Source organism: Coccinella septempunctata, chromosome 1, assembly GCF_907165205.1.
Source record: "Coccinella septempunctata chromosome 1, icCocSept1.1, whole genome shotgun sequence".
Lineage (NCBI taxonomy): Eukaryota > Metazoa > Arthropoda > Insecta > Coleoptera > Coccinellidae > Coccinella > Coccinella septempunctata.
Genome location: NC_058189.1, coordinates 10,319,884 through 10,340,647, shown reverse-complemented (window position 1 = coordinate 10,340,647; position 20,764 = coordinate 10,319,884). Strand labels below are relative to the sequence as shown.

The 20,764-nt window shown below is 36.0% G+C and overlaps 1 protein-coding gene and 1 long non-coding RNA gene across 7 annotated transcripts in view; both read right to left on the bottom strand.

Moving 5' to 3' along the window:
- The window catches only part of LOC123307809 (phosphatidylcholine:ceramide cholinephosphotransferase 2-like), a 98,093-nt gene that overhangs the window by 40,023 nt on the left and 37,306 nt on the right, over positions 1-20,764 (bottom strand). For 2 of the 6 annotated variants that reach the window (XM_044890300.1, XM_044890292.1), the window contains exon 1: positions 13,492-13,727. The exons of 3 other annotated variants lie outside the window; for them this stretch is intronic. The gene's annotated coding sequence lies outside the window, so the exon portion shown is untranslated. Of the gene's footprint in view, positions 1-13,491; positions 13,732-20,764 lie in introns of those variants that run through there. One more of the 6 variants, XM_044890262.1, reaches the window with a different exon arrangement.
- On the bottom strand, positions 12,058-13,483 carry LOC123307861. Its single transcript, XR_006537017.1, has 2 exons — positions 12,680-13,483; positions 12,058-12,596 (listed from the first exon to the last, which is right to left on the bottom strand). It is a non-coding gene; the product is annotated as an uncharacterized LOC123307861 (long non-coding RNA).

The following is a 20,764-nucleotide window of genomic DNA, read 5'->3' as shown; positions in this document are numbered from 1 at the left end:
ACGTTTTCCAGTTTTCTCATGATGACATTTACGTACCATAAAAATACCAAAAATTCAGAGAACCCAACTCTTGATACTGAGTTGGATGCTTATGAATTTTCGAACGTTTTGTAAAATAAAAGTATTCTTTATATATTTTCTCGTATAATGCGACTTTCATTCTTGATTCTGGTCATTACCATGTTAGATTTCATACAAATAAGAAAAAGATTTAGAGAAAATTTGATATGATATACAGTAGTAAGGACCTCTTAATATACTGCCCTTAAATTTAAATTAGTTTACCAGTGGCAGACTAGGTTGTACATTTAAATGCTTACATTTTTAACACCCTGTATGATGAAGGGTTAAAAAAACAAATTTGGATACCTTGAACATTACGCTAAAGTCGATGAAATGAACCGTTTAAAAAAAAATTATATTAAATTATTATTCAAGGAACAAAAAAGTTTCAGTTTATGTTACTGAATCCAACAAAATTACAAAGATTCTTGGCATAGCAGTTTTGGCCCAGAAAGGCACCGTAACACCCTACTCACCCTAGTCGGCCCCTGGTAAACTAAACAAGCTAATTCAAATTTGAGGGCAGTTTTTTAAGAGGTCCTTATTACTGCTTATCATATCAAATTTCCATTTCAAAAATTTATTCCAGTAAAATGGATTTCCAGTGGCGTCATTTAGGAGGCTGTATTTCCGTAAGAAGGGCCGCTAGGAAAAAAATTATGGGAACTTGTCATCTTATTTTTTTATGTTTTATCTTAATCTGAGAAATTTCCCACATTTTCCCGGACACCCTGTATGTTGATATTGCGGTGCTCAACTCAGTTGGCAGATATTACGTATGTTGAGAGCTCCATAGAGAGCATATTATGTTTCAACAAAGTAGGCCTACCATTGAACTTTTAATACATAATGCGTTGTATTAATTCATTGAGGCCTATCCGTAAATTCTATCAAAATTTTCCATAGTCAAACTCTGCGCCATCCGATACTGGTGTATACAAAGAGAGAGTTATCATGTTATATCATGGCATAAAACAATATTCGAAATTCTATTACTCGAAAATTGAATGATCTACACATGCACGTGCAGTTTAAACTGTTTTGTGAAGTATGATTATAGCTTCATATTTTCTATTCATGCTTCGAATTTATAGTGTCCGGTGTCAACGTTTCTGGATATGTAATGTTTCATTCCTCAATTTTCTACCCTTAATAATATGAAACGACTAATTTTCTCGATTTCTGCAGTTTTTTTTTTAAATTTTCAATTATTATCAAAAATGATGGACCCAAATACTGACATTATTTTGTATTTTTATATACAGGGTTGGGATAAAGTATGAAACCACGTAAAAATAGACGACAATATTTATAAACTTTGCAGTCGGTTAGAATGAGATACAATATTGTATTAATACATAATACAAAAATGATCTAACAACACGTCTTTACGTTTCTATTCTCATTAGTCAAAACTTGTTTCTCGTTAATTAATAGAAATTCGAAATAACAAGGTATTCAGAATTCTGCAAAAATATGTACCTTTTCCATTCACAATTAAAATGCTGAAAATTTGAACCTGAAATTCGTCATCTACGAGTTCTAACAATACAATAGTTTCACTCGAAGTTTCACAGTTTTGCAGCAGCTTCAATGAAAGTCGCGCTCACATGAATAAATATCTGCATATATTTGTAAAATGACTCACTTTACCGGTAGCAGGCTTTCCAACAAACATGACACTACATCAGAGAGAGGATCTGATTCTAATTCATCATTAATAAAAAAAAATAAAGCAGAGGCGGTCTTTTAAGTGGGAAAAGTGAGATGACATACGCAAGCTCAAATTCGAACTACGGCATTCGGAATTCCGAGTCAATCTCTTGACAGGAGAAGACGTGCTACAGTGCTCCTAGTGCTATAAAAGAGAAAGCGGACGAGAAAGTCACAGTGCCGTAAAAGTGAAAGCGGAGGTGAAAGTGCCCACTAACAAAGCTACGGAATATTTGATTCCGTCTGTGGAGTTTTTGTAGGTTCTATATTTGTTATCGGAATTTTAATTCGTTAAAATTTTCAAAGTTGGTGTTCTTCCTAAGTGTCCAGAATTTGTTTTTCGTTGGTACTGCAGAAAACATCAGGTGAGCTTATTTTTCGTATCTTTTTTCCGATTTTTCTCATAGCGTAGAGAATTTTTTATGAGTCGTTTTGTTTTTATGCATGAGATATATTTTTCTTTTTTGTCTTGAAAAATTTTATTTCAAATTGCTTTGAGTAGCATAGTAATTATTAATTAGATTTTAAAATGTCTGACCATTCGGACTGCGATTCCGTAATGGAAGAAGACGCGCCAGAAATCGCTAATGTCGTGTCCGAACACGATATTTTGAGAGAGGAGAACGCAAGTTTGAAAGCGAGGGTGAATGAGTTAGATAGATGCGTATCTAGCTTAGTTGCTGAGATTAAAAATCTCAGGGAGAGGCTCGAGTTGCAGGAGGGAAATAAGGAAAGTTACTCCAAAGCACTCAAGAAGAACATTATTTTGAAAAATGTCCAAGAAGTGAACTTACCGGTTCGAAAACAGAAGATGGAGGTGGTCAAAACTCCTCAAACCAAAATTTCCCCACCCGCGAAAAGAGTGAGAAAGGATAGCTCCTCGTCAAATGAAGATAAAAACAAGAAAAGAGTCTTGGAAACCCCAGACCAAGAGAAAACCACTCCAGTGGAGAGAAAAGAAAAAATCCCCCCTGTCACCCTGAGAGGTACGTCCGAATGGACGTCAATCTCGAACGCGTTAATGCGAAACGGTATTAAATACCAAAGAGCGACGACAGTAAAGGACGGTATAAGAATCGTCCCACAAAGCGCCGATGATCATAGAAGGATGACGGACTTCCTTCATAAAATAAGTAGGGAGTTTTACACTCTTCAACGGGAGGAAGAAAAGAAAATATACGCGGTAGTGAGATACCTACCGCTGGATGCAGATATCCCGACGATCCTTGACGACCTCAAGGATCAAGGGATCGTCGATGCTGAGGTCATAAGGATGACCTCAAATAAAACAAAAAATCCGATGCCCTTATTGCTGGTTAAAACCCAGAATAAGGGTATCTTCGAGGTGAGAAGGCTCTACAACATGAACTGTGTTGTTGAACCTAAGAGAAGGACGACCGGGCCTGGACAATGTTACCGCTGTCAGCGATATGGACATGCCCAAAGTAAGTGCACTTTTCCATGGAGGTGCGTGAAATGCTCCGGTAATCACAGCTCCAAGGAGTGTACGCTTACCAGGGAGAACGAGGAGCGAAATGCCTCTTGTGTTCTCTGTGGAGAGCAAGGACATCCAGCCAGCTACAAGGGATGTAGCGAATGGAAATTGGTCACTAAAAAGACCAAGAGATCGCCAAGATCAAACCAGACCAGCTCGAGGCCAACACAAAATACACCGAGGCCATCCCCAAACTCTTCGGAAGTGAAGAAACCCCAGGAAACTGCAACCAAAGCAGTCAAAGAGACGAAGAAACCAGAGAAAAAGACGGAAAAGGCAAAAACCGTCAAAAAAGCCGAAACCAGAAAAGGAATTTCTGGAATCACTGAGGAACTGGATAAGTTCACGAAAAACCTCCTCAGCACGATGATGCAGAATCTGGAGAAAGAGATTGAGAAGAAGATGCAGCAAATTATTAAGAATATTTAATGGCTGACACGACGATAAAGAACAATCTCATAATCGTCTCTTGGAACGTCGAAGGATTGAGAGCCCGCAGATCAGAATTCGAAGAACTGATTGAAGAGAAGAGACCGGATGTCATAGCTCTCCAAGAAACGAGACTTAACCCCAACGTTCGGATAGCATTTCCCAATTACAATATTTACAGAAATGATAGACCTAACAGCACAGGTGGCGTTGCTATACTGGCTAGAAGGAATATGGATCACCATTTCGACCAAATATTCAATGGACAAGAAGTAGAAGCAATATCGATTATTGTGAATACTAATCGAGGGCAAGTGAAGATTATTTCAACTTATAAATCACCGGATAAGGACATGCTGGAAGAGGATCTAAAAATGCTACTAGAAGGAAGACACCCGAAAATCATAATTGGTGATCTTAACTGCAAATCGCAGGAATGGAACAGTAGGGTGGAAAATACAAACGGGAGAAGACTGAAGATTTATGCTGAAAAACTTAATGCAGTTGTGATAGGACCTGATATACCGACCTACATACCAAGAGTAAATGGACTACCCGATGTACTGGACATTGTCGTAATGAAAGACATCACTGAAGAAATCAGCATTGATACAATAGAAGACGGAACTTCAGACCACAATCCCATAGAATTCATAGTGGGACATGGCCCAAGAAACGAAGAAGAGACACAAACCAAGGATCGCACAGACTGGGAGAAATATAAGAATTTACTTCAGGAGAAAATCAGGGAAATTCCCCAAATAAACACCCTGGATGAATTAGATGAAGCAGTTGAAAAATTGGAAAATCATATAAAAGAAGCCTATGAAGAAAGCACCAAGAGAATAAGGAAACCAATTCCGAAACATTCACATGGAGATACGCCAAGGGAAATAAAAGAACTTATAAAAAAGAACAGAAGACTCAGGAAAATCTACAGAACAACAAAAAGAGATGAAGACAAGAAGAAACTGAATAAGCATAGTCAGATATTGAAAAATGCTTTAACAGAACTGCGTAATAACAGATGGCACCAGAGATTAAGGGAACTGAATACATTAGATCACTCGGCTTGGAAAATGCAAAAACGCTTACGACGAGAACAGACAGTTATACCTCCACTGCATGGAGCAAACGGAATGGTATATACGAGACTTGAAAAAGCCGAAGCACTTGCCGACACAATTGAGAGAGAAGCCAGAATAAACTACAGAAATGATGATGACAATGAAGATCTAGAAGAAGAAGTGGAGGCAAACGAAGAACTGATGATGGAACCACCGGAAGCCGAAATCATTCCAAAACCGGCTTCACCAACAGAAATCAAAGAGATCTTAATGAAACTGAAAAACCGGAAAGCACCGGGAGAAGATAGGATAACGAATTATATGTTGAAGAAATTGCCTAGAAAAGGAATAGCAGCCTTGACGAATATAACAAACGGAGTGATGAGGACCGAATACTACCCAAAGAGATGGAAAACTGCAGAAATGATAGTTTTCAACAAGCCAGGAAAGGAACGGAAATTTCCTCAAAATTATAGACCGATCAGCCTACTATCAGCACTAGGAAAAGTCGTCGAGAGGGTTATCGCCAAAAGGCTAAATGAGGAAACAGAAATGTTGAAGATAATCCCACCCGAACAATTTGGATTTAGACGAGAACACTCGACTGAACTCCAATTACTACGGCTCATAGAATACGTCACCGAAGGAATGCAGACAAAACAGGCCACAGGATTAGTTCTGATGGATATCGAGAGAGCTTTTGATAGAGTATGGCATGAAGGCCTAATCTACAAGATGAAAAAAGCAGGATATTCGACCAAGCTATGCAAGATTATAAGGAACTATCTGAGGAATAGAAACTTTTATGTGAAGATAGATGGAGCAACCTCTCAAACCAGACAATTGGAAGCGGGAGTGCCTCAAGGATCGGTACTTGGACCTCTACTTTACGTAATATACGTTTATGATATCCCGAAGAATGCTAGGAATATGCTCACCTTGTACGCAGATGACACAGGAATAGCGTTCAGACATCGACGCCCAGAGATCATACACCGGAGACTGCAGGAAGCCATAGATGAATTACTCAAATGGTGCATCAAATGGAAAATCCAAATCAATGGAAGAAAGACTCAAGCAATATTACTGCAAAAGAGAAGATTGAGGATGGAAGAAAACCTTGAAGTTGATGGACAAGAGGTTGAATGGAAAAATGAAGCAACATACCTAGGAGTGACGCTTGACAGAGGACTTACATGGAAAAACCACATCAAATGTGCTGTTGATAAAACAAAAGCCGCAATGAGTAAACTTTATCCACTCATAGGCAGAAGAAGTCATATGAATAAGAACATCAAGTTGACGATGATTAAAACTATTGCGCGACCACAACTCACATATGGATCGGCGGCATGGGGCTTCGCAGCCAAGACCCACATCAAGAGAATACAGGCCACTGAGAATAAACTCCTTAGAATGGCGATGGACGTACCCTGGTTTGTTAGGAACAAACAAATCTACAAGGACTTGGAATGGGAACCAGTTACAGAATTTATGAAGAGAAAGGCGGAAAGGATATTCGACAAAGCCAAACAACATCCAAATGAGGAACTACGAAGATTAGTCGACTACGACCCAACAGAAGAAGCTAGAAGGTCAAGAACCTACCACCAAAGACCGAGAGATCAGTTAAGGATTTAAATGTAACCAAAGAAGAGCTTAACCTATAAAAGCTATAGGCAGCATACAAATATCAACACGACTACGATCGTGTGAGAGTCCAGAAACCATAAGAGTCAACTGGTTAATAGGCAAAATGCCCGGAACCTATGAAGAAGCAGTTAAGGGTTTTTAGTGGGTCTCGAGCTCAGAGAGTGAGAATCCCCACACTGTTCCCCCTCAGGAGAGGGTGTGTTCGTCTGTTTGCAGATTTTCCCCCTGCTACACCAAAAAAAAAAAAAAAAAAAAAAAAACTACGGCATTGAATCTGCATAGCATGGAATTAACGAGTAATTGTTGTTATTTTTAACCTTCAAATGTTGATTATAGAACCAAGGAAATGAGGATCACCAATTGGTACGCTGGAATAATACCTTCTCGTATATCAGTCAACCTCACAGGTACAGGTGGAACGTGTGTTGCAATAATTGTCTCGTGAGAAAGGTTTGAAAATTTGAATTAGTTTGCCATTATTTCGAATACTGATATGTTGAAAGATGACTATTCTGCCTTCATAAATAATAACTAATGGCATAATTAAAACCAAAATCGCTTTTTTGCATTTTTCTCGATTGATTAAGATTATATTATGATTGAAATTGATGAATGCGAAAATTGTAGATATTTTGATTATCTACAACTTTAACAACAAAGTACATAGTTGTACCTTGTATTGTAGATATTCTTATTACCTACAACTTTCATTCGCACATTGGCCACATGGGGTCTGAATTGTATTGACAATGAATGTTTTTGTAAATTTTTTCAATGATGACCACAACAGTTCACAGGTGATGGACTTTGAACTTTCAGATCTCAGAGCTCAGTTTCTTTGAATAGCTTTTCATGGGGGTGTATAGAGGGTGTCTGTAAACAAATGAGAAGGACTTACGGAGATGATTCCTCGATGAAAATAAGCAGGGGTAGTTCCTATAATTTTTTTTCGAAATCTACCTCCCTTTAAATATACAGCCTTTGGAAGGAGATGACGAGTTGACAGTCTTGAATTTTTTTTACGGGTTCTAAAAAACACTGAGTCATAAAACTATACATAATATGAAGCAAGTAGATGTTACTCACACAATTCTTTTAGATTTTATAACTTTATTATTAGAGGTTGAAAATAACAACCTGTTATGAATTTCTTTCAAAAATTGTTTTCGTGGGATAGATTTTCGAAAAATAAAATTCTCTTAATGTTTCCCATTGAATTCTGAAGAAAAAAAGTCTCTTGCAAAATTTCGAAACAGTCCATACTTTTCTCGGAATAAATAAAAACTTACAAGCAGTATACGAAGGTCTATGAGGCAGAGAGTTGATGCATGTATTTTAGCGGGATGTACTCATTCTATGGAACACTTATACGATGAAATGGAATAAACAGTGATCAGAACTGCTTGTAAGTTCTCATTTATTCCGAGAAAAGTATCGACTGTATCGAAATTTTGCAAGAGACTTTTTTTCTCCAGAATTGAATGGGAAATCATAAGAGAATTTTATACTTCGAAAATCTATCCCACGATAACAATTTTTGAAGAAAAATCATAAGGAGCCGTTATTTTCAACCCCTAATAGTAAAGTTATGAAATCTAAAAAAATTGTGGGAGTAACATCTACTTAGTGCTTCATATTATGTATAGTTTTATGACTCAGTGTTTTTTAGATCCCGTGAAAAAAATTGAAAACTGTCAACTCGTCATCGCCTTCCAAAGGCTGTATCATGGAAGGGAGATCGATTTCGAAAAAAATTTATAGGAAGTACCCCTTCTTATTTTCATCGAGGAATCATCACCCTAAGTCCTTCGCATTTGTTTACAGATATCCTGTACATATGATGCCAGTGTATCTGTTGATAAGCGTTTCACTATTTTCAATGAAAACTTGGTAGATGCATTGCTTACCGTTTTCCGGTAAGAGAGATAGAAGCGAGAAAGATGGATTGTGGATTGAAGTGGTTTACTCGAGAACTGGAAGCATTGAGAGCTCACTTGTGTTTGTTGAGAGATATGTCTCAACATTATCAATCAGATAACATCCATAATGCATATAAAAACTCGAGGAAGATATATAAACTGAAAGTTAAGGAAGCCAAAGTAAATGCTGACGATAACATTATTAGGAATTCTGGCAATATTCTTGGTACAATGTGGAAATAATTAAATTTATTAAAAATTAATACGATAGGCTCTTCTGTTGTTGAATCTAAGGTTTCTATTTCTTCACAGGATTTCAATAACTATTTAACCAACGACACCAATATACCATGACACCATAAATTTTTTAGGGTTGACAGTCTATGACCCATTAAAACTGGTAACATTAAAAGGCCAAACACCTTCTTCCTTCAAAGAGGTTTCCTTTAATGAAGTCTGGAATGCTATAGAGGCTCTCAGATCCAGTCCATCTACTGACTTTTATGGAATATCTTCGGTGCTAATAAAAAAGAATATCAATAATCTTGTATTTCCACTGTCTAAGCTCTTCAACTTGTGTATCACTAATAACAATAACACATACCCTTAAAATTTCCAAGATCAGCCCTTTATTTAAAAAAGGCAATAAAACTGTTATAAAGAATTATAGACCAATATCCTTAGTGCCTGTTATGTAGAAGGTATTTCTAAACCTGCTCTGTTCCCAACTAGTCGAACATTTTGAGAATAATAACTTATTCAGCACTAAACTGTTTTGTTTTGGGCATGGCAGAAGCACTTTAGATGCAGTTTTGTTCTATATGGAGCATACTCTCAAATGTTTTGAAGATTGTGTGCTGTCGTTTGCTCTGATCAGAGCCTTTGATTGCTTGGATAAACGTATTTTGTTAGGTAAACTTGAGGCGTATGGTGCCAGTGATAGCTGTACTCTTTTAACATCTTATCTTTCAATAGATATTTATAAAAATGATGACTGATCATATCTCGGGTTAGATAGAACAATAATTTCAATGGGTGTACTTCAGGGCTCTGCTCTAGGGCCATTGTTGTTTTTATTATTCATAAATGATCTTGCGGATGACACAATTGTCTGTTACATCTGAGGACTTGTCAGCTGTGCTGGATAAGAGTGCAGCTGTACGGTCGGATGCTTTTGGGTGGTTTACCTCAAACAAGCTGTTGGTAAACGAGCAGAAGAATTGCTTTTCACTCTGCGAAGAGTGCCCAAGTTGATCAGTTAGCCTCAAAACTGGCAAAAAACATTTTTTTTATTATAATTCATGTCACACCAATTATCTACTGAGGTGTTGAGGACATCTTTTTTTGCTATGGAGTCGTCAATGAGATAAGGACTTTTAGTTTGGGGAAAATGCATCCAGTTTCAGAATATAGGCACTTCAAAGAAGGGCTGCGTTTATTAGGCTAGTATTTATATCATGGAAGCACTAATTTTTGTCCATAAATATAAACCCAAATTTGTACTAACAGGAAGTTGCCATACATACTCTACCAGAAATAGAGATCTTTTAAAACCCGATTCCTGTAGACTGATTTTATCACAGAAAGGGCCATTCTTCATGTCAAAGGGGCTTTATAATAAAATTTCTTCTTCTCTTCTCATTTCTCATTGCCATGTTCAAAAATAGAGTTAAAAATTTCTTACTAAGATTTGCATTTTATGCTATAAATGAGTTTTTAAGTTGTAAATGTCTTGATCTATGATATGTTCCTTGTATATCGACTTCGGACTGTTCATATCGTGTCTATGATTTTGACTAAGTCTATATGTGTGAATTCATTACATTTAAGCTTTTTTTTATGTTACAAATTTTTTTAAACCGAAGCATTTTTTGTGTTTTCTGACAAGTGTAAACAATTATTATGATTGTGAAGCATGTTTAACTATTAAAAATTATGAATGTCGTGTAAAAGTATTTGAAAAAATGGCTAATGATAATTGTCATTGAAATTGTTTCTTTTAAGGATCAACAGAATCATTAACTGACTAGCTAATGCACTATTCAATCACAAGGCTACAGTGACTATATACTCCCCATATAGTATATAGTCACTGTACACAAGGCTACTTTGAAGCGCCATCTATGAATGATTGCTAACTATGACTGTGATCTTGAACGCCGGCGACCATTATTAATTTAATTTCTGTTACTTAAGCCTCCTTATCCGACAGGCCTTCTTACCCGCACCTAGCTTATTTACTCGCTTACTTGTTATTTCAAACCAGATTAATCAAATTATAAGCACAAAGCTGCTCTTACCGATCAAAAATATAGTATAAGCCGTAACCAGAATATGTTTGGAATGTATAAATTATGTCAGTGGTCACTTAAAAATATTAAAATTTCGGCCAAGCTTGCAAATTGAAGAATTAATCATAAGAAAAATTTTGAAAAATATTAAAATATACGAGTATGGTACTAAAACTCATTTTTTACGTTGTCGACAACCATCCGGAATTCGCCATTGTGATAATAGATGGCACAGGAGACTGCAAATATTTACTGTGACTCCTACGTCCAGTTTCATAATCAAATTTAAAGTCACTTTAACCTTAAAGCTTCCTTGAGTGTTATTTTTAGTAGGGTTAAAGGAAGCTTTGAAATTAAAGTGACTTTAGGTTTGATTATGAAGCAGGCCGTAACTCTTATTAGAGTTTAATATTTAATAGGACTAATGTTGTTTTTTTTGGAAATGTCTGACACCTATGGTAAATCGATATTTTTTATATTTTCCCTGAAAAACATCGATATTTTGCGATATATTGATCTTACTCTTCCAGAAAAATAAATTTTTCACACAAGTTTTGGAACAGATATTTTAATAATATAATATGATGCTCACTATAATATACCTGGCAATATTTTGCGACCTCTTCCACTTTATCAGGCTGGACCTATTTGACTTCCCAACCATGACATTTGTTTGTGTGTAAGCCTCAAACAAACTCGAAAAAAGAAACTTTTATTTATTCGATAGCGTTATTTTATTTTTAGAAAGAACTTGGCCTCCTACAATTTTCCTCCTAAAGCAGAATTTCGCACTGTATTAAAAGCACCTGTATTATATAGGCCACTCCAACCCGCTGTCAGATAGACGTCAAAATAAGATTGTGGAGGACAAGCAAAGGTGTTGTGTACTTAGATATAACACATAATTTGGAATATTATTGTACTTTTAGTTAATCTACGTACATTGAAATAGCATTATTTTTGGTTAAAATTTGCTGGTGGTGTTAGTCCGCTAGTCCGTTAGTAACGCTAACAGCGTTAAATTCACGTAATAGTAATTAAAGGATTCAATATCTTGGGCAAGTTACACAGAATTTTAGCAGAATGTGAATAATTATGCCATTTTTGTGCTGTGTTGTTGGATGTGGAGGCAGAGGAAATAGAGACTGTTAGTGCTTTCGAATCTCTGGAGTAATTTCTGTAATGTAGCATAAGAAGCTTCACATAGAGACAACTCTGGCTTCATATAAATGACTTGACAAGGATACAACAAAAATGTTAGGATGCTATTATATTATAAAGAGAGCTGACTTATACCGGTTATATTTTTATACTCATTATACTTATGCTCTTTATTTTCTTACGAGTTGTTATTTGCACCGATTATATTTTTATACTGTTCCTGCTTTATATGTATAGTGAATACAACTTTTCAATAAAACAGTGCATCTTTTCAAGAGTATTTATTACAACTAAATTACATAATATTATGTATTTACATTTTGAAAAAATTTTCATTCCATCTACACCACCTGTACAAACGCTGCAGAGCGAAAGGCCAGGAACAATGGTCTACCCGACCAATTTCATATGGATCCAAAGAATTTCACAATTCTCATAGCAGCATTTTATTACAGGTTCCGTTTTCTACATGTGCACCATTCATCTGTGCCGACTCTTTTGTGAAATACTTGCCCCGAACATTTTGTTCCAAATATTTTATAGTGTAACCTAAAGAGCAAGCTTTTGTATTTGTAGGTTGCTAATCTCTTGAAGGCTTTCATTTGCTGATTGAGTGTGAAAGATGTTTGTAGAAACTGGAAAAACCACAATATCACCATATTCCATCATGCCTGTGACTTATATCTGTTTCTTGAATGGTGCATGTGGATCAGACTCTTCAATCTTGCTTATTTTCTGGGAATAACGTCGGCCACTTCTCGATTCGTTATTGTAATTTCAATGAAATGGGCATTCTTTGTTTTCACTGAAAGAAAATTGGTAGTTGATTCAGAAATCTTGATATATGATGATGATATTTATCATCTCAAAAGTTTAATATCAACTTACATTTCGTGAATCTATTACAGATTGCCAAATAAATATTCTTGGAGTTCTTGAAGAACTAAAACACCACTCTTTTGTATCTTGGAACAACGAAAATCACGAAAATATTCTTCAAATGAGGAATATCCCTTGTAATGACGCGTTTGCTTGTCCTCCATAATTTTTGTGAGGTTAGAAGGTTGTTGTGGCCTATTCCATGATGCGCAATCTGATTACTCCGTCTAAAACAGGGTGTTTTTGGAAAACATCATCAATCCTACCTGATGCGCAGGAGTTGTTTTAATTATACTTAAAAAATTTGCTTAATATGAGTAACATAGTTCAGGTCCACAACTGAACATAACTCAGTATGTAAGTACGGAATGATCATCGGTATTTGAAGTTTGGACGTGTAACAATACTTCGGTAGTATTTACTGAAGGTCGAATACGGTCCTGCACGTTGTACTCGGATGTGTCAAAATATTCGTTACATTTTACGATTATCTTACGAAAATGATATTGATAGGATGAGTGAGAATACTCCTATTTCATTTGTATACGTTTACTATTCATAACACTAAAAAGGAAATATCCAGAAGTAATTACGCAGTTTGATAGCAAAACATAACCAACAAATCAAGCTGTGAAAGTAATCTCCACTACTACTTTCAGAAACAAGGATTTGTCTGAGTACACTTGTACCCAACGCACTTAGTTGAGTACACAGCAAAAGAAAGACTTAACGGTGAATACTGAAATATGCAACTCATTGGAATGTTAACGTGATACGAAATTTCAGGGGTTAATTGAATTGACGATTTAACTAATTCTTACCTTTGAACCAGCAATTTGAGGTTAACACTAAATGAACCAACAAACTTGCTCAAGAATGGACATGAAGCATTTTCAAGAACTAACTTAATTCGTCGCTGTTACTGTTGTTAAGTTTGATTATAAGCACATAATTTCAATTACAACGTACTATGCGAAACCGAGTACTGAGTCACTGCACGTCAATTGGCCGACTAAAGATAGGTGCATAGGAGGTTGTCTACTGTGTTGATGTGTTGCGGGAACTTCCGCACGGTTGTTCAAATGAGTCAAAACGATTCCGTAAAATCGTGGAAAAATAAATAATTATTCACCGATACAAAACGGTCTACAATGTTGGAACGTTGGTGATATGGAGCCGATGGAAGGTAGCAGTGTTGTTTTTGTAATTCCTGATGGCTTATGGAATGTTTAAAAATATTCATTACCTACCAGACCGTTTCAAGAATACCTACCTACCTACAACGCAAATTATTAGAGTGATTCATCGTTCCGAATGAATTTTACCTCTTATCGATCGGGTATAGCTACTGTGTGTCTCATTGAAATGGGGTAGATGCAGTAGGTTTACTGAATTCTGCTAAGAGGTGAAATACCTACTACACGAAAAAGGCGATAGAATAAAACAACACGAATCCTCTTGAGTCCGGCACGAAACCCTATAGGCTTTTGAAATTAAAACGGTTCTTTTGTGTGCGATTGGTCGAAATAAATATGTCATTCGATTCAAATCACACTTATTTATCTAGTGTCAAAAAAGCGCAATATATTCCAGGGAGGGAATTCACCTCACCATTGAGGAGGACACTTTTGTACTCCAAAAACAGGGTCGGCGTAGGTACATAATAATAATAATAATAAAGTACAAAATTCTTAATGGAATAACGCACAACCTGTTCAAGATGTAGATATTTGATATTTAGATCCTCTTTAGAAATTGAGTAAATGTTGAATCGAAAAAAACGATAAGGAAAAATTAATACAAAAGAGTGGGTTATTTATGTACCAACTACGCCGGCGCCGGTATCATACAGTAAAATACATACAGTGAAACGTTTGAAAATTTTAAATTATAAACTCCACAGATAAAGAGATAGGTATATGAAAATTGACAACAGTCTCAATTCGTATAAACACGATATACTATTGTAAACGGTTTATAGGTACTCTTGTTTCTCAAATACTTTGAATCCCTCCCAAAAACTATACAGTCCGTGACGTTTATCAAAGAGGCCGACTGGCTAGAGAGCAATAACTCAAAAAAATGGACAGTGAGTGGCCACTGGGGTGGAAATATTTACAGGCTGACTTTGATAGTTATTTATGAATAGAATGCGGCATCTTTGATCGTTTTCCACCTGAAGGTATTCCCCTTGTTTCTGGTTGAAATACATTTTTATTCGGTACTTTAAGAACATATGTGAATTGTTTGGCGACCAAGCGCAAAAAGCCGTCTTTTCGATTTCACTCTAATAATTAAAAATGTTGCTCTTTTCGATTTTGAGGAGAAAAAAATTTTTGCATTAAAAATTGGCATCGTTGAACCAATTGTTATGCCGCCCCGGCAGGGTGCCCGGTTTGCCGGCCCTGACGGCGGTCCTGTCCCAAAAAGCGATAGGTTGAAGAAATAAGAAATGGATACTATCAGCATAATAATTAATACATTACAGTACGCGTCAAAAGTATGGAACAAATTCATTCAATATTTGGCAATAAAATCCTGAAACAGGTCAATAGTTGTTTCACTTTTACCAAATTTTTATGCATTTTTGAAGGTTTTTTGTTGCACCCTGTGCCATCCCCATCAACCCTCTAAATTTGTTCAATAGGGAAACTGGGTCATCTAGTATTTTTTTGGCAAGGTCTTTGTATCTTCTTTACAGGCGTGCAGCAAGTATCAAGAAAATTTTTTTTTTTAAATTAGTTAGTTCAAAGAGGTTTTCAGTATGTGCACTTTGTCATGGCTCATTTACTTTGAGACGATGGTGCCTGATGAAATTTGTCACCGAATTAAAGTCGACTATTAACATATACCTACTTAAGATCATAACTGAAGCGCAGTGTTTCACACATTCTAATTTTTCACGTAAGGGGTCACTGTAATGGTTGACTTTTATTCGGTGACAAATTTCATCAGGTACCATCGTCTCAAAGTGAATAATGAGCAATGACAAAGTGCAATACTGACATACTGAAAGCCTCTTTGAAATACCTATTTTTTCTTGATAATTTCTGCACGCCTGTAAAGAAGATACAAAGTCCATGCCTAAAAAGTACCACATGACCCACTTTCCCAATTAAAAAAAATTATAGTGTTGATGGGGATTCTTCTTTCTTATCTCAAATAGGAATCTTCTTTATTTAATCTGTGAGACATAGGTATCGATTTGATGCGGCTGATACTTTTGTATTTATATTTTTCATTTATTAGTTCATTAACTTTCATTTGGTGGCATAGATAGGTATTGTCCTTTTATTCTTCTGTTAAATATAGTATATAGAGGTATCTCAGATTGGTTTGAAAGGTGTTGATTCGAATAGTTTATCTACAACTTTTTGTTAAAACCTAAAACCTTTTATACCCACTTTTACTTTCGCATGATGATTTCCATCTTTCTCTAAAAATTGCTTTTTCTTATTTCCATGTCGACATATTTTTATGCACTAAACTTAAATAATTAGGGTATGTCAGATACTGGTGCCCTTTGAAATGAAGAAGAATTTAGGATTCTTGCTCAGGTTTTCTGAAACATTCCCTTTAAATGAAAACAGGTAGTTTTTTCTGCTCTTTGTTCCAATTTTGGCAGGGTTGGAAGAGGGTGTAATAATCAGTCAGTTCCTGTTTAGTTCATAATAGAAAGACTATGTTTGGGACGATTTATTCTACAGAAAAATCTAATAGTTATGGTCGAAACCGATAAAAAAATTACCTACAAGTTAGCAGATACATAACATCGTTTCAATTGAGGGGTGGATGGGCTGTACCCCAAGTACCTACCTATATTACCGCCATTTAGGGGCATAGACCTCTAGTTGCCTAGGGGTCTACACCTGTAGTCTGTAGTCTAGCTGCCTACGGGCCCAGAAAACCTGTCACCCAGTCACTAGGGGGTGAAGTTGCTATAACCTTTTTGAAAGTATTTCCAGAAATTTCATGAAACGGGATTGTTGTAATACAAAATGGAAGTAATTTGGTGGAAGTAGCAAGTAGCCCGAAACAGTGAAGCACTTGCAACGCATTCAAAGGACAGTTCATAGCGTTCAGTGTTCGTCTAGAAACAACAAACTTCGTCTGTCTTGGGCAAGTTATTCGAGTTAAGACATGATTAGAATAAAACCTTGTTTATGTTGCGGTAACTTATTCCCTAATTCCTTAAATGGTTGTTAGCCAGTCCGAAAATATGAAAATTTTAGATTTTTAGGGCTAGTTTTTACTGTTCTTTAACTTCAACTTTAATATGCGAGTTACGGACCAGCATATACTAGAGTCATTCGGGGTAACTGAGCGCAGTGGGTAAGTGTGCGCAGTGCGTATATCTCGACAATGCAATGTATGAAAGAGGGGTTCATTTGGGTGAAGCAAGGGCGCAGAATCGCCATATTAGTTTTTCATAGGAGTGCGCCGTGCCACGTTTCTTTAACTTTTTATTTGCATTAGTGAATCAAATTCACTAGTTTTCTTGTTAATTTTTAGCATCTCTGCAAATTCTGCCAGGTCCAAGTTCCGAGTCCCTCAGTGTTAAACAATATTTTATTCGATCATGGGCATATTAATCTAAATATATAATAAAAACTTTTAGGTTCTCTTAGCTGCTCAACTCTAGAAGAACGTCAATTCAAATTTTGGCTTACTGGGGAAAGTGTGCGCGGGTAAGTGTGCGCATAGATTCATTATATGGGCATTAGTTCAGTGAGGAATAAATTATGACATTGTTGATTTTCTTGGTTAAGACTAGATCAATATTGTCCTATTTGTTCAGAAAAATATGAAGAGCCACCAACAGGGGAATGTATCAAGTGTTGTGTTCACCAAGAATTGTGGCACGAACAATAATGCACTGCTTGTAAAAAGGCGCTTCTGTATTGACAATAAACAGCATTTCTCTAATATTGTAACATTTTGATGACATTATTTTGTAATTTGTTTTGATTGTGTGGTTCACAAAGCACTGCGTTCACTTACCCCGTGAGGGTGCGCACACTTAACCGCAATACGGGGCATGTGAACGCACTCCGACTTTCTCTATTAAATTCTTTTTTGCGAAAAAAAAACGTTTTTGTTTATTTGCTTTTTGATGTTTTTTTATAGATTAGAAAATTCTCTATCTTATGAATATGTTTTAATTTTCCTAGCTTCAACATTTGAAACAGGGTATGGCTTGAAAGGCAAAAGTGCGCACAGTTGCCCCGAATGACTCTATTACTTAAAATCTAAAATTTTCATATTTTTCGACTGACCAGAAACCGTTTGAGGGACTAGGGAATAAGTTACCGGCCATCATAAAGAAAAATCTTTCTCGAAACGTTGCTACGTGAATAAACTGTTCCTAAAGACTGAAAACTGTGTTTGTAATTAATTTTTGGTATCAAGAAAGTGACGAAAACGACCCGAAAAACTTCATGTTCATGTCATCAGTATTTCTGTACTCTCAGCCAGAAAAATATGAGTTATTCGCCTCCCTATACTCTCACCCTGTACAACAAAAAGAGCTTGAAAAAAAAAATACTCTGCATCACTGGCAAAAAATCCAACATCGGCGAAGAAATATCGAAGTTACAGATAAACTTTCAAGAAAAAAAGGTGATTCCATAAAGTGGCGATATTTCCATAGCAACATATTGTATCTGAAAAGTTGCAAAGACGTCCCGAGGTGTTGAGTAAAAAATCCACCCAGCATCAAGAAAAACTTTATTAAGACCTCTACTATTCCCGAATATTTCGTCGAAAAACGAACATTTTTGGTCTCCTTATATTCACACCCTGTATAATAAGAGATTGAAAAAAAATTACTATGTGCCAGTGGGATATAAATATATATCAATTACCCAAACACATGTCACTTTCTTCCACGAATGAAATATGATATTTTTTTTCGAACGTTTTGAAATTCATATTTATCTGTAAATCAACCTTTGGATAAGATTTATTCTTATGATCGTTATAATTGAGTGATTATTGGAAAATGTGATTATAGTTACGGTTGTCATTTTTTACAAAGCAACACTTTTCCTCCTGCAGTCGTTGCTTTTTTTTTAAAGAATAGGTACATCAAATCAGTATCCTGTCTGTGAAATGTGATATAGATGACAATTTTTTTACTATTTATTCATGCAGCAGGGATCTTACCAAGATCTCTGATAACAGTGGCTCACTTGAGTACAGAACTAAATTATTTTTTTCTGCTAGGTTTTTTCAGAATGTGCAACTTTACTTGATTTCGATAAAAAAATTGAATAGATTGAAATGGTACATGATTTCCATTGAAGGTAAACAGCTTCATAACGTCATGACTTTCGTGCCCTCGATGAAAATACCGGAAGCGGTTATATTGCTATGACGTCAACAATATCGTGGAGAAAACATGGCCAGTGCCGCACTTGCACTTGCACAGTGAAATACTGAGAAAAACCACATGGCTTTTGCCCCCATTTGATGTCTCGGTCCTCGAAACCCATAGTGCAACAAACTAACAAAGTTGAAAACAGCACTAAAGTTTCATAATTGAATGTACCTACATAGCTCAAGATTGAACACTCGATTGAACATTACAAAATATTCACCATTATGCAGAATTTTGAGTGAGTTCAACTCACTCTTTCCATTTAGAACCCTTCAATATCCCCCTTATACGCTATAAGAAGTTGCTGAAACATCAGTATTTAGCACAAGATTGATTTCCTTTTGTTTCTTTCTGATTATCGGTTGCTCTTGGTTCAGTGTTTCATTGGATTTTTTTGTTTTTGTTTTTTTTCTTTATTTGCACTATGTTTAAGTTTATGCCTAATGATTGTATATATTTTTTTGTAACCTATGAATACTGTTCTTGGGTTGAAATACCTGTTTGTATTCTTGTTTTCAATAAATAAATAAATAAATAAACTGCGAGTATGGGACACCCAGACCAATGTAAATCACCTATGGTTATACGTTCCACAATGCCTGTTGTGAAAGATTCAGGCTGAGCCCATTTGTTAGAATGAAATTTTGCTAAGTTTCAACAAAAACGTATGAACGCTATCTCAGGACAGTTCTGTGATATACGAGTAGAATTAAATTCTGCCAATGTCAAAACTTAGAAGAAGATTTAGAAGAATAACATCTCAAAGAACCGCGAAAAAATTTTACAGATATTCGTAAAAACATGAAAATTAGCGGTTTTTGAGTGGGGCTTCCAGGCAGGAAGCATTTGCTCAGTACCGGTAGATTCGGATGACTTGGGACAGTCCTGTAACTTCGGACAATTACCCCCTTGCAGATTCCTTTGTTTCTTACCATGAATGAGTGAAGGGACAAGCTTATATGTAGGGTAGCGTCTTTTCGGTTAGTTTAACAATTAATTCCTGTTGAGTTTGCCGTGACCAGAGCTTTGAATTGACAGGAAAAATTAACGAATTCAGGAGAGTAAAAGCGCGTTTTTTATGGCCCTTATACTTTCTAGTGTCCTGTACATGTATTTCACTTTGTGCTTGAGTAATTTTTTTTTCTGGATACGTGGGATATAAGATATGTCATGAAACAAGGTTGTTTACAAATCAAACGGCAACATGGATCTCTTTAATTTATTTTGTTGTTTCATAGGGGACTTGGGACAATGCCGAATAGATACATGCGGCGCATTGGCAGCAGTAAATATGCCGATTTTTAGCTGGATATTAGTATTTAGGTTATTTCCACAAAGAAACCCCCAAAGAATGAAAGAAATCAAAGTTCCCTTGTTTTGTTTAGTTTTTTTACATTTGAGTTGCAATATATTTACTTTCGCTGTAATAGGGGTTTATCATTTAATTTCTTTACCGAATTTCAACTATATAATCACAAATTCTAATTTTTCAAAACTATACACCGTCTCAAGTCACCTATTTCATTTGAGAGTTGAGAAATCAATGGATTTCAACTTGTGTCCAAGCCTCCCACCTCGGTGGGTGACTTGGGACAAGTATTTTATTTTTTTTTAAATTTATATCCGATTTCTGAAGCGTGGTATATATTCTAATCAATAGTCTGAGTCATTTAGCCTATTTGAACCTCTTTCTCACATGAAAATATGTTACCATT